General features: G+C 47.6%; 1 long non-coding RNA gene across 1 annotated transcript; it reads left to right on the top strand.

Annotated features, from left to right (window-relative positions):
- The first annotated feature begins 1,138 nt into the window (after nucleotides 1–1,138).
- Nucleotides 1,139–2,623, top strand: LOC136452191 (uncharacterized). The gene is made up of 2 exons (XR_010758767.1): nucleotides 1,139–1,275; nucleotides 2,348–2,623. It is a non-coding gene; the product is annotated as an uncharacterized lncRNA (long non-coding RNA).
- The last annotated feature ends 10,248 nt before the right edge of the window (nucleotides 2,624–12,871 follow it).

Raw genomic sequence — 12,871 nt, 5'->3', positions numbered from 1 at the left:
AGTTATAGATTTTCCTTTTATCATTGGATGATTCTTGTGGGAATTTTAGTAATTTATCTATGAATCCAATGGCCATGAAACTTGGTAGGTAGTATCCTAGTACCCTAAGGATGCTAGGAAAAATATGAAATCTGTTGCTTGACACTTTTCATTAGGGTTTCCTAATTATTCCAATTTAAGCCATTATGCCTTATCATTTTTGTGTAGGCTTTTATACTTGCTCAAATGGTGTGAAATTTTTATGGTAGTCTACTTAGAGCATGTAGTGTCTACTGTAATTTTTGTAGAATTAATGGGGTAGTTTTTATATATGTTTACTATTTCCACTAATTAATTAAATAAATTAAGAAAGGTAGTAAAAGAAATGTTTTGGTGATGAACACTTACTTGCTGGTGTTCTTATGATATGTGTGATGAGATAGTAAAGTTGGTTTTGTCTAATTATATGTTTACATCATAAGTTGCTAATTATTTGTTGGTATTATGTCCCTCTGGACAGATCTGGGACTTTAGAAAGCTCCCCATGATAATTTAGTTTTCTGTGAATGAGTTGAATACAAGAGTTGTAGATAAATTAGGTAGATAGCTCCTGTCAAAATTTGAGGGCATTTGGCCCAGTAGTTTAGAAACTACAGCTGTTTAAAGTTAGGTTGCAGTTTTTGCTGATTCTCTGCCTTGTGAGGATAGACTTCTGTTGATTGATGAATTCGACCTGGTAAAGGTTTGAATCATGCTTTGAGGTCTGAAAATGTTTTGTAGACAATTTTATAAGCTTTCCAGATTGTCTTGTTGCATATCAATTGGATTTATAAATCTCCAGTTATAGCTAGTTTACTGCACCGCTACATAGTATTCATTTTGCTGAAATACAATTGCTTGAGTGTATGTGGTTGCAATGTTCTCGTTGATTGTTTAGGGGTTAGCCTAACTTGAGAATATGCTTAGGTGCAGGTGCTAGGTCGTTAACTGAAGATGAGCAATTATACATTAGGTTGTATAAACCTGGTAAGTAAAGTGATTTGAATAGGGCTTAAGTTGGAATATGCAAACTACAGCGAACATGTGAATTCCCCGAGCATCCCTGACATTCGTTCATGTGCATCCATGATATTTATCTGCGCATTCATGCAATAGGTGTGCCGGAGGGAGTGACGTTGCTGGAGTTCGAGGGAGCCAACCAGGAGGAGGAACCCGAGGTGCAGGAAACCGACGAAGCAGTCGCCGCGGAGGAATTGCCCGAGTGCCCTGACCACCAGCCTTCCTCATTCCTGAAAGGCAAGCCCCGGAGCATATTAAGCCTCCTATGTTTTCACAAATACATTGAGTATCTTTTATTGTTGATGATGCATTAAGTATAGGAATTGGTTGGAACCAATTGCTGCATTATATATCCTTCCTTGTCCAGATATCGCACTGGAATCCTATTTAAGTTCAGGACGGGTTAAATGCTTAGCCATGCTTAGTGCGGTAGAAGTCAGGTGATTTCCTGTCACCTGCGAGCTTTAGGATGAGGTGGATCACGGTTGGCTATATTTGCTATCGTGGAAAAGAACCATGTGAATAATGAATTAAGACCGGGCGGGGTCTTGTGTAGGTTTGAACATAGTGACTCCGTCTGAGTCGTTTAAGGACCGATACGCTGTACGTCCTCATGTCATGTTGAACGCAGCCTAACACTTAGCTGGCCGGATAAGTCGTTCTGACCGCGAAGCCTAGTAGCTCGACTCAGGCCGGGGACGCGAGCAGTGGCGACATTCTGGAGGTAGTAAGGATGTGCGGAGAGCCATTGGCATAAGTCCAAGGCGGGTTAGAGTCCCGAACAACCTTGGCAGAGTGGGTCTCTGAGAATGTCGATCTGTTCGGACTCGCGACTCCTGAATCATACCAAAGGTGACTTGTTTGCGACCCTGACGGGGGAAGCAGGGTTTGTGTTTAGGAATACCCCTCCAGCTGGATAGGAATCGATTCGAATCGCCGTCTCTCCCGGATAGTGAGAACTTGACTGAGCAGCGGCAACGTAGATTCAATTAATTTAACGATATGGTTAAATGGATGATGATAAGGTTGCCACAATGAATACCTGATATGGTTATTAATGTTTGCACCCTAATAAAATGATTGCTTAGTACAGGTGCTAATATAGATGACAGGTTAATGGCTAAAAAGTCACTGCTAGTTCAGGTTAAGAGTTGATCATTATTACTTATGCTTTTCTGCAAAAAGAAAGGGTCAGCCAGCTCCACTACATTAAGCTATGCATAATCCTTGGTGTCATTTGTTTGGTTTTCGATGGGTAAGTCTAGCTGAGTACATTCCTGTACTCAGGGTTTATTCCCTCTTGTTGCAGATGACCTTCTATATCAGGGATTCTGCAAGTACTGTCTCCACCCGGCGGGTGATGAGGACTAGATCATGGGCATGATCTCCTCTCTCTTATCTGAATGCTTTTGCGGTCTGTGATCAACCAACCAGTATGTGTATTTGAACTCGGTGTGTGAGTTAAACTATTTGCTTCCGCATGTTTTACAAGACTTGTTTTGTAATAACAATGACTCTGTGATGATGTAATCTATTTGCGAACATCTGCGAAATGTTGTAACGTACGATATGTTATGTTGGATTACTGTGATCTTGGTTGTATGCAAGTTGGTTTGAAATCCTTCGAGATTTCGGTTGACTACCGAGTTTATATGGGCTTAAGTTCGAGAATTTGATCGTTTCGGCGATTGTTTTTGTACTTGTGCTCTTATAAATTGGTCGGTTCTGTGACACTAGGCGTCCATGTAAACGTGTCTCGAGAAAGTGAATCATAGCAATGAAATACACAGAGGCCTTCTGATCAAATACATAGTAGCCTTCAAGGTGATTGGTTTTGCCTATAGGTTTCTTTCTAGTTCTCTTTCTAATATGTAGTATGGTAAACATGCATAACGGAATTCACCCAATCAAGTCTCATGTCGATGTAATGCCTAATGGAGGAGCCACTAGCTATTCAAATTTTATAGTACACGCAAGAAAGTTCGAGCATTGTAAATCTAATCAGGTGTTGGCGGTCTCTATCGATCAAATCCGACCGCCAAATAAGTCACAAAAAGAGGAGAAATTAGCAATCTTAATCACACATGCATTTACTATTAACCAAGTTCCACATGTATTTGAAGAACATTATTTTGCAGGTCACAAACACAAATACATGGAATAAATCACCAAAAGGCACTTTCCGACGCTGATTTGTGCAAAGGAACAAGGGAGACACCCATCAATTCAATTCAAATTGGGCAAAAGCCCATAGAGCAGTGATCCATGACCAGCCCATGGCCAACCATGCAAAGATGGTGGCGAGGCGGCGCAGCCAAGGGGCGGGCGGCCCCTTGCTAGTGCGCCTCAACTTCTCCTTCGACAGGTGGCACATGGCTCCATGCTAAGGCGGTGTAGCCTAGGGCTTTGCGCTAAGAATAGCCAGAGCATCGCCTTAGAGCCATGTATAAATAGAGGGGCAACCCCCCTCTCAACACACACCACATTCAGCAACACCTCACTCTTTACTCTCTTTAGTTTTACCTTTTAGTTGCATTAGAGCAAGGCAAAGCCACCTTGGAGGCTTGGCTCCTTGAAAGAATAGAGTCTTGGTATGAATATCAATATGATTTCTTCCAAAGTCATGTCTTCACTTTATTATAGTCATACTTATGAACTGGAGTATCGTTATTGTGTTATGATCTTGATATATGAACTAGTCCAGAGTTTATGTGTCATGAGAGTAGCACACTTAACTTTATGCTAAAACAATCATGAATCAGCTCTGGACACTCTGGTTCAGCGTCGACCTCCCTTCGATCTAGATCTATCAGAGGCTGCTTAGGAAACTCTAGGTGTTACGGTCCTACCCTTTGGGCTCACTAGTGTCGCTGCTACCTACCAACATGCCCTAAGGGGCAAGTTCACCGACCAGGTTGGAGATGTCCATCCTCTCGCCTCCCAAATTGCCAACTAGCTCCCACCGGCTATCAACATGCTACACATCAGCCCACGCCATGCAACATCCCTCCAAACCATCCTAGAGGAGAATCCGGACTCTGAGTCCTAGGGCTCAATGGAGACTATCGTCGAAACCACTGCTAAACAACTTCCTTTCCTTCCCATCCGTGGAGGCGCAATCTTCAACATTAGCGTTGACAGCCCCCATGGGAAGGGGAAACCAAGGAGGACCGGGTCACCCGCATCAACAGGAACATCAACCATGCATAGCGCCGAGCAAACGAGGATGCCCTTACGATGGCCGAGGCTTAGCTTGACTCACAAGGAAGGACACGCCAACTCCAATGCAACCTCAACGATGAGTTTGTCCATGTTGACGACCATGATGTCTACAAGACCCTAAGCGCCAACTTGGTCATGGCCGCCAATGAGCTTGCCTAGCTCCCGCAGACACCGGAGGTCGCCAAGGTCGCCGCCATGCTTAAAGCGACATAATGTCAGGTCAATGAGATCCGCCATGATTAGAGACCTTCATACTCCACAAGCTCGATTCATCGATCAGCCATGCCAAGATCTGATCGCCGCCCAAGTCATTTCACCAACCAGCACCGTGACAATAGGCAACCCCTCTAGGGGGAGCTAGGGGCAACCGCATTGAACACCCTCGCCAACATGACCAGGAGGTCGACTAGGACGTCTGAGTCCACCTCAATAATCTCTGAGACACGCGACGACATATCGATGAGCGCTGCTTCGGTCACCATGAAGAAGAAGTACGCTACCATCAAGAGTACGAGCAAGAGTTCGGTAACCCGGACTTAGCTCTCGAGCTGCTCAACGCCGGCAACGCCACAGATCATGGCGCCGATAATCCCAAAGGGCCCATAGCATTCACGAGGGCACTCTGAACACTCCAATGGCCCTGTTGTTTCAAAATCACTAGGGTCGAGCCCTACGAGAGAAGGATGAACCCGACACAGTGGCTACATGCTTACACCACTGTTGTGCGCACTGTTGGAGGAGATACCAGTGTCATGGTGAACTATCTTCCCATCATGCTCACACCAACCGCCATGAATTGGTTCACAAGCCTTACCCCGGACTCCATCAGATCCTAAGAAGAGCTGAAGAAGGTCTTCACCGATAACTACATGGCTATATGTACTCGGCCGGGTACCAAGCATGATTTGAACTGCATCTACCAGATGCCGTCCGAGCTCCTTTGTGGCTACATCAGCCACTTTTCTGAGATGAGGAATTCTATTCCCAACATCATGGAAGCTAAGGTCATCACCGCCTTCGTTCGAGGACTCCATCACCACGATCTTTGCTCCAAGTTCAACCACAAGCCACCCGCGGGGATTGTCGAGATGATTACGACTGCCAACCTGTACGTCGACACCGAAGAAGACAAAGTGCACTTCAATGAGGATGCAGGCACTCATTGCCCAACTTGCCACAGCGATGATTGCCCCAACGATCGATGCCACAGTGACTGCCTCTATGATGATCGTAGTCACCATCGAGACAGTGGCCGTGATCAGCCAAAAGGATCCAAGTCTGGTCAATATCGCCACCGACGACCAAACCATATCGTCGCTGATGTCGATGAACCTCACGCCAAGCGCAACTATGATGAGCAATACAAGAAGATCCTCGATGGCCCATGCCCTCTCCACAAGAATGTCAAGCATAAGATGAAGGACTGCCTCAGCTTGGCTAAGGAGTTCCAGGCTAAAAAGTCGGACAACAACAGCAATGACAGAGCTGGAGGCCACCGACCACCTAGGGGCAACAACAATGCCTTCTAGGATCATGACAAGGTGGTCACCACCATCTTGGGGGTGTCGCCTCCACCAAGAGTAGAAGAGAATGGAAACTCACCGCCCACCGGGTGCTCACCGTCAATGCAGAAGACACCACCGCCAACCCTAGCTATCGCCCCTAGTCTGAGGTCCCCATCACTTTCAGTAGGGCTGATCAGTGGGTGGACATCCCTTACACAGGGCATTTCCCCCTCATCCTTGATTCAACCGTCCAAAAAGTGCGTTTCAGAAAAGTGCTCGTCGACAGTGGGAGCGCTCTGAACCTCCTCTTCACTGGAGCCCTAAAGGAGCTAGGCCTCAGGATAGGAGATCTCACACCCTTCGACTCCTTCTAGGGTGTGGTACCTGGCTGGGCATCCAAACCACTTGGAGAGATCACCCTACCAGTATAGTTTGGCACGGCTAGCAACTACCACGTTGAACACATCACCTTCTACGTCGCCGACTTCAACACCGCCTACCATGCCATACTTGGTCGGCCAACTCTGGCCAAGTTCATGGGCGTACCGTACTATGCTTATCTGGTGCTGAAGATGCCTTCGCCTATAGGAGTCCTAGCCCTGTGGGCCAACCTCTCCATCGCCTACGCCTATGAGACAGAGTCTCGCCCTCACCAAAGCCACTGACCTCTCCATCTAGATGGCTAGTGTGGTCACCGACACCAATACGGTGCCCGCCGATGACCTGGAGATCCATCGCTGGAACCTCCTTGTGCCTCCGCTAAGTCCAAGGAAACCAAGGAGGTCGGCCTCGGCCTCGATGACCCCTCCAAGACCATGAAGATTAGGGTTCACATCGACCCCAAATAGGAAAACGCGCTCATCTCCTTCCTACATGCCAACGCCGATGTGTTTGCTTGGAAACCTACAGACATGCTAGGGGTACCATGGGAGAAGATCGAGCAATCCTTAAATGTCTCACCGACCACCAAAACCAATCAAGCAAAAACTCTAACGATTCATGCTAGACAAGAAGGAGGCTATTAGGGTAGAAATAAAATGGCTCCTAGCTACCAAATTCATAAAAGAAGTATATCATCCTGAGTGGTTAGCAAACCCTGTTCTCGTTCAAAAAAAGAATAAAGAATCAAGAATGTGCGTTGATTACACTGATCTTAACAAACACTGCCCTAAAGACCCCTTCAGTATGCCTTGAATAGATGAGGTTATAGACTCCATCACCGGCTACGAACTGCTCTCCTTCCTCGACTGTTACTCCGACTATTACCAGATATCCCTGAAGGAAGATGACCAAATCAAGACGTCATTCATCACGCCTTTTGGTGCATACTGCTATACCACCATGTCCTTCGGACTCAAGAACACCGAGGCGACCTACCAAAGGGCCATCCAGATGTGCCTCGATCAACAGATCAGCCGCAACATCAAAGCTTACATCGACGATGTGGTCGTCAAGTCCAAGACCGCCGATAATCTCATCGCCGACCTTGAAGAAACATTCGCCAACCTAAAAAGGTACCGATGGAAGCTGAACCCTTCAAAGTGCATCTTTGGAGTTCCATTCGGTATACTCCTGGGCTACATCGTCAGCTCCCATGGCATCGAACCCAACCCTGACAAGGTCTCTGCCATCACCAACATGAAACGTCCGACCTACGTAAAGGACATACAGAAGCTTACAGGCTGCATGGCTACTCTAAGCTGCTTTATATCATGCCTCGGTGAAAAGGGACTACCATTCTTTAAACTCCTCAAGGCCTCTGAGCGCTTCTCCTAGTCAGAGGAGGCAGATACAGCCTTCGAGTAGCTCAAGTTGTTTCTAACGAAGCCTCTGATCATGACGACACCTCGACTAGATGAAACTCTACTGATCTACATCACCACAACTTCTCATGTCGTTAGCATGGCTATCGTTGTCAAACATGAGGAGGTTGGGCACGCCTATAAGGTGCAATGTCTGATCTACTTCATTAGCGAGGTCCTTAACGAGCCCAAAACTCGTTATCCCCAAGTTCAGAAATTGTTGTATGTTATTCTGATCACGTCACGCAAGCTCTGCCATTACTTCTAGTATTAAAAGATTGTCATGGTCACCAAGTTCCCTTTGGGGGATATTCTCCACAACAAAGAGGCCAATGGCCACATCATCAAGTGGGTTGTCAAGCTTGGCACTTACTCCATCGAATTCAGAAGTAGGACTACCATCAAGTCATAGGCGCTCACTGATTTCATCACTGAGTGGACCAAGATCCAAGAGCCCATCACCACTACTTGCCCTGAGCACTAGGTGACGTACTTTGACGATGCCCTCAACATCAATGGTGCTAGTGCCGGCATTCTGTTCATTACGCCGACCAAGGATAATCTCCGATACGTTCTCCGAATACATTTTCCAGCCTCCAACAACGTCGCCGAATACGAAGCATGTCTCCATGGACTCCGTATAGCTGTTGAGCTCGGCATCAAATGCCTCATGGTATATGGAGACTCCGCGCTGGTCATCAACCAACTTAACAAAGACTGGTCCTATTCCAATGAGAAGATGGACGCATATTGCGCCAAAATCAGGAATCTTGAAGGGAAATTCTATGGTATCGAGTACCACCACGTGGTACAAGATCAGAATCAGCTCGCCGACCATCTATCTAAGATAGGCTCTTCTTGCACTATGATTCTACCGAGGGTCTTCATTCAAGACCTCTTTACATCGTCTATTAAGGAAGAGAAGGAAGTTCAAGAAATTCCCCCCGCCGAGCAGCTGGTACTTGCAGTACCTTCACCGGCCACCGATTGGAGGGAATGGTTCATCAAGTACCTCACCAGCGCCAAAGTACCCACCGACAAGACCAAAACCAAATGCCTAATCCATCGAAGCAAGCATTATGTGCTGGTGGATGGGAACTTGATGAGGAAAAGTGCCAAGGAAGGGATACTATAGAAATGCATCACCCAAGAAGATGGAGTGAAACTACTTCTCGAAATTCACTCTGGTTCTAGTGGCAACCACGCGGCCTCAAGAAACCTAGTCGGCAAAGCTTTCCAAGCTGGTTTTTACTGGCCCACGGCCATCTTCAATGCAAAAGACCTCGTCCGACATTGTGAAGGATGTCAATTTTTCTCCAAGAAAATACATGTGCCGACACAAGAACTACAGACCATCCTAGCTTCCTAGCCTTTCGCATGCTGGGGACTACATGATCAGGCCTTTCAAGCTAGCGTCAAGTGGTTTCCGGTACGTGTATGTTGCCATCGATAAGTTCTCCATGTGGATTGAAGACAAACCACTTGTTTTAGCTACTGCAAAGAAGGCAGTCGAGCTACTCAAAGATATCTTCCATAGATTTGGTCTCCCGAACAGCATTATCACTGACCTTAGAACTACATTCACTGGTCATCATTTTTGGGACTTCTATGAAGACTAATGCATCTCCATCAAATACATCTATGTTGCCCATCCTAGAGCCAATGGCCAGGTCAAACGGGTGAACGGCAAGATTCTTGATGCCCTCAAGAAGAGGCTATATCAGAAAGAGGAAAAGCATCTGGGCAGATGACTCAAAGAGCTACCAGTTGTGGTCTGGGGACTACAAACTAAAGTGAGTCATAGCACCGGTGTGTCTCCCTATTTCTTGGTCTACGGCTCAGAAGCCATACTACCAGTGGACATTGCCTTCCGAGCACCTAGGGTGGAACATTATGATGAGGAGCAAGCCACAGCTGTTCAAACAAAGGACATCGATAGGGCCGAGGAAGAATGCCTGATCACTTGTATTCGCACAGCCAAATATCTAGAAGGCTTGTGAAGATACTACAACCACAACATCAAAGGTCATTCATTTGCTGTCGGCAACCTCGTTCTCTACATAAAACAAAAAACCCAAGGGATGCACAAGCTCTCCACCCCCTGGGAAGGGCCTTACGTGCTCAAGGAGGTTACCCAACTAGGGACCTATCACCTATGTGACTTGGATGGAATTGATATCCCCAATATTCATGGCACATCAAGCACCTTATACGTTTCTATCCTTGAAATGCTCCAGATGTGTATTCTCCACTCCATGATAAATAAAGTTTTGCTCGCCATAATTTGTCTCCATTATTTCTCCATTACGGTTTAATCTCCATTTGTGGTCTCCATCTCTAAGCTACTCCTTAACGAACTCCAATACGAGATCTCCATAAATGCTCCACCACATTTTCTCCAAATCTCCAATATGTGATCTCCATAAATGCTCCACCACGTTTTCTCTATATCTCCAATATGCGATCTCTATAAATGCTCTGTCATGTTTCTCCATATCTCCAAGATATTTTGCTGACCACCGAGCAGCACACATTCTGTTCTATGCTCTATAGAGATGACCCAATATCTGATCTCTCCCTACACATGCTATGGGCTCCGCGCTCTACATTATGGGTGGTCGGCTGCAGTTCCTTGGTCATGCCTATTCCTTCTACACATGCATGGGCTCTATGCTCGACGTTATGGACTATGGGCTACCCAAAGCCAAGAGTTAAGCAACAAACTAACTGCTCGGACGCTACTTATACTACATATAATTGCATTAGGGTTAACACTACAATGATTTTTTCTCCGCAATACTAGCAAACTGCATAAACATGCATAAGACATTTCACAACATTTATACATATCCATAAATGTTTATCTACGCCCTTGCGTGTTCTAACTACTCTCTCTAGTTAATACAGTATACTCTCTGAGCAGATCACCAGGCTTCACCATCATCGTCCTTCTCACCGAATAGGTCAACGTCGCTGGCTAGTTTCTTCGCCGCGTCTTCCACCTCATCTTCCAGCTGCTAATGCTCCATCGTCTCGATCCCTCTGGCGAATCCGGCCCCTATCTCTTGAAGGTCAATGGTCGGGTAGTGGGACCGGACCACCGCTAGGGTGTGTGTAATGGCGGTGATGGTGGCGTTGTGGTTGAAGCTCTTGAAGTTCTCCCACACCGCCTTACATCGGTCGATGAAGGTGTCTGGATGCGGTGGCCTACCGTCGGGCTGAGGAGCAGCCTCCAGGTCGACTCAGTCGAGCAACGGCTTGATCCCAGCAACTACGGCATTGTGCTTGCCCCTCTAGGTTCTAGCCTCCTGCTCCAGCACATTGAACTATGCCTTGGTCCTTTGATGGTACTCTGCAGGCATCACAAGGATCTATCAACCAACGAAATTACTCCAGCAGTAACTCCAGCCACAAAGTACTCACCTTTCAGCTCCTCGCCTAGCTTCTCCGCTCGCCCTAACTCCTTCGCCATCTCCTCTCAGAGTTGCCTGACGAATTAGCATAGCTGGCCGAGCTCCACATCTTGCTCTACAAGCACAATAGTCGTCAGCAACAATATGACTGTTCAACAATGCAAAGCAAAATCATCGATTCGCCATACCTTTTCTCTACTTAGAGACATTTCGGAGCTGCTCGGACTTCTGCTCTAGTTGCTCGGACACACTTGTCAGCCACTCGGAGATGGTGGCCAGCTGCTTGGGCTTGCCCTGCAACTGCTCATACGTGGTCACCAACTGCTCGAACAGAGCCTCCTTCTGGTATTCTAGATCCCATGCCTGACACTCGGCAAGGTCCCGCTCGCGATGGGCCCTCTGGACATTTTTCTCCATGAGCTTCATCGCCTCCTTCAGTTTTGCATTTTCATCAGCGAAGGGCACCATCATCTTGATCAGTTGGCGTCATTGCTCGACAGTCCAAGCTATCCCCTACAAAAGCACCAAGACTATGATGAACTCCAATCTCCAATGTTCAAGATGAGCGTTGATGACGCAACGCTAACCTTGATCTGCTTCATCACCGTTGATAGGGTGGACTCTAGCCTCCTAAGCTCCCTGGTGGTGTCCTCCTCCTCAACGACCACCACCTCGTCACCTCGCTTACGGATGATTCGGATAGCTTGGGGTCATGATTCCTCACATTCAATCTCTTCAACTTCGTCCTCCACCTTCACAGCTGGCGGCACCACCAGGGAGCTCGATGGTCGGACAACCTATCCAACCACGCCCTCCGATGCCTGAGGGAGCACCGTCTGCTCCTTAGGCACCATTAGCCTATCCGTTGTGGACTCTGGAGCAGCGTCAGCAACTCCAGTGTCCGCTTTTGAAGCCCCGGTGGCTACTGTCATTGCCCCAGGCACCACCATCGACCCATCCGACATCGGCGCCAACTTTTCACCACCCCCCAAGTCCACCAGCAGGGGCGCTTGACTCCTCCACAGGCTACCGAGCACCTGAGGACTCTAGGGTGGGATCTGTCAGCGTCACCTCCGCACTGGGACTAGTCCTTGACTGCTCGTCGGTCTAGGCGGACGAATTCAATTCCTCCATACGCCTCGCTCTACATCAGATCAGCTCGTCAATTGGTGAAAGAGATAAGGGATAGCAAAATAACTAAAAAGGCAAGGATACTTATGTGTCGGCCTGCCAGTAAACTTTTCTAAACCAGCGCTGCCTACTTGAGCCCCTAGGCGCCACCCTACGATCAACTCCCGCGCCCTAGGGTGGAGGTCTCGCTGTCTCCGCCGCCAGCCTTTTCTCCGCCTATTGCTCTGGGACACCCCTCGCCTACTGCTCGAGGACTCCCTTCACTTGCTGCTTGGGGACTCCCTCCCGTCCCTTTGATCGCTCCTCAGTGTGCGTGCTGCGTGGAGGCGCTTCAGTGTTCGAATGAGGAGCTACTAGAGCCCCATCGTCGTCTGACCACCGCCAAGCGAGATGCCGCCCAGTTTATGAGGGGCAGCACCCACCGTCTTCCTCTTCTTTTGGGCAGGCTCATCAGCCACTGCCCTCTTCCCTTGGACTTTCTCTAACACTGGGGAGTACTCTCCGTCCGACCAGCATCGATGCCTCCAGATTCCGACAATGCACTGACGGCACCCTCCTCGGGCTAAACTGGTGGCTAGGCATCTACCACCTACTACCAGTCACCCCTCGGCACGCTCGAGAAGCACACCGCTCATTCCTGTGAATGGATCTTTCCATAAGTGCATCAGTTCACTGCTCGACAACGGTAAAGGATAACAAGTATCAGGAACAAAACAATTGGGATGTTTACCTAAGGAGGCAGATTTGTATAGTTGAAGGC

The sequence above is a fragment of the Miscanthus floridulus genome, chromosome 5 (genome assembly GCF_019320115.1).
Source record: "Miscanthus floridulus cultivar M001 chromosome 5, ASM1932011v1, whole genome shotgun sequence".
In the NCBI taxonomy this organism is placed as follows: Eukaryota; Viridiplantae; Streptophyta; class Magnoliopsida; order Poales; family Poaceae; genus Miscanthus; species Miscanthus floridulus.
Note: the sequence above shows the minus strand (reverse complement) of the source record. Positions and strands in the feature narration are given on the sequence as shown.